The 599-nt window shown below is 37.1% G+C and overlaps 1 protein-coding gene across 1 annotated transcript in view; it reads right to left on the bottom strand.

Annotated features, from left to right (window-relative positions):
- Positions 1–599, bottom strand: part of NYX (nyctalopin) — a 33055-nt gene that overhangs the window by 31915 nt on the left and 541 nt on the right. The window lies entirely within an intron of this gene.

The raw sequence follows: 599 nt of genomic DNA on the forward strand, positions 1-599 counted from the left end.
GGGTCCAGGACACGAACCGCCGTCGACTACGTGGGAATCCAGCGACATAGCCATTACGCTAACTGCTGGTTCCCACAAAAAAGTCTTTTGAAACAAATGCATGTAAGAACAAGATGAAAAAACACTGAAAACATTTTGAACGTTCAAAATCTCACAATTCCAACATGTTTTCCATCTTTTTTCCCTTTAGGAAGATGGTGTCTTTAAGGGACTTTTGTCTTTAACCTAATGAGCTTAAAATAATATGATTAGAAAACCACTGTAGTATTTGGTTATTTCATCAATTAATTCATATCTGAAATGAGAATAAGAAAGAAATGGTTTCGTATATGAGATGTCAAAAAGTTATTGGAAAAAATGGAATTAAAGTACAAGTTTATTTTGGTGTGAAAAAATTCGAAATGCATGCCTAGCTTTTTCATGTTATGCATTTTCTGTGAACTTTTTGAAGGACCTCCCCCCTTGTTTTCAGCTCAGGAGTTTTGTTTTTGGCTCAGTTTTATTTTGAAGGAAACCACAAAACGGCACCACCTGCTGTTTTCTCTCGATCTCCCTCCTCTCCCCCACAAGCACACGTTCAAGTGAAACCTAGTCAGAAA

The sequence above is a fragment of the Tupaia chinensis genome, unplaced genomic scaffold, assembly GCF_000334495.1.
Source record: "Tupaia chinensis unplaced genomic scaffold, TupChi_1.0 Scaffold000248_1, whole genome shotgun sequence".
Taxonomy (NCBI): Eukaryota; Metazoa; Chordata; class Mammalia; order Scandentia; family Tupaiidae; genus Tupaia; species Tupaia belangeri.